This window comes from Apium graveolens, chromosome 7 (assembly GCF_009905375.1).
Source record: "Apium graveolens cultivar Ventura chromosome 7, ASM990537v1, whole genome shotgun sequence".
Lineage (NCBI taxonomy): Eukaryota > Viridiplantae > Streptophyta > Magnoliopsida > Apiales > Apiaceae > Apium > Apium graveolens.
The window spans coordinates 214,317,193-214,318,478 of NC_133653.1; the positions used below are offsets into that span (position 1 = coordinate 214,317,193).

General features: G+C 40.2%; 1 non-coding gene across 1 annotated transcript; it reads left to right on the forward strand.

Annotated features, from left to right (window-relative positions):
- Positions 1 to 380: 380 nt before the first annotated feature.
- Positions 381 to 487, forward strand: LOC141675825 (small nucleolar RNA R71). Its single transcript, XR_012556457.1, has one exon. It is a non-coding gene; the product is annotated as a small nucleolar RNA R71 (small nucleolar RNA).
- Positions 488 to 1,286: the final 799 nt, after the last annotated feature.

Sequence of the window (1,286 nt, forward strand, 5' to 3'; positions counted from 1 at the left end):
ATCGATGATAATTGTTCACATACTGAACATATTCATTAATAAGAGAACACTGATCTATAGCATGAGAGCCTGCACAAAGCTCATAGACACTAGCTATTTAATTTATTCCATAGTTGGCTAAAGAATCGACCTTCATAGACAGTGCTTGTAGCTGCGCTGTAATAACTGTAGCTGCATCAACTTCCAGAATACCTTCTACCTTCCTAGGCATCATCCTTTGAGTTAAGTTTTGATACTCATTTGCAACCATAATTTCAATGAGATTATAGGCCTCAGTATAGCTTTTGGCCCACAAGGCGCCTCCAGAAGCTGCATCGAGCATGGGCCAAGATTAGGCCCCCAAACCATTGTAAAAACCAGTGATCACCATCTAGTCAGGCATACCATGATGTGGACACTTTCTCAACATCTCCTTGTAGCGCTCCCAAGCTTTGCACATAGATTCTCCTTGTTGCTGCGCAAACTGAGTAAGAGCACTCCTCATAGCTGTAGTCTTGGCCAATGGATAGAACTTTACCAGAAACTTTTGCGCAAGATCTTCCCAAGTAGTGATGGACCCAGCTGGTAAAGAATGTAACCAGTCCTTAGCTTTATCCCTCAAGGAGAATGGGAAAAGCCTCAGCTTGATAGCCTCATCAGTAACACCATTATATTTAAAAGTACTACAGATCTCGACAAAATTCCTGATATGCATGTTGGGGTCTTCAGTCGTAGCACCTCCGAAAGAAACAGAATTTTGCACCATCTGAATAGTGCCCGACTTGATTTCAAAAGTATTGGCCTGAATAGCCGGATGAATGATGCTTGACTGAATGTCATCAATTTTAGGCCGAGAAAAGTCCATAAGAACTGGATCAGCTTGAACTATATAATCACCCATTATTTCAGGTTCTTTCTTTTCACTCTCTTTATCCGAATCTTCAAAAACTATCTTCTCTGGAAAGTCAAGAGTTAAATCTATCTCCTCAGCTTTATCCAGATTTCTCTTGCGAGTGCGAGAATGTGTTTGCATAAACGCTCGCTAAAGTACCTGAAACACAACCGGAAGCAATAAGTAACAAGTCTTAATCAATGAATCCTAATGACCACTGATGGCAAATACATAAACTAAACAAATTAACACCGAGTCCCCGGTAGCGACGCCAAAAACTTGTTAGGCACAAAGCATGCGCTAAATAAATCACGCAAGTATACGCGTTCACAAGTAATATAAAATGATTTCTAGTTCGTTCCCATAGAGACTCTGATTAATTATATTTAATTACCACTTACTCACCAATGTATGA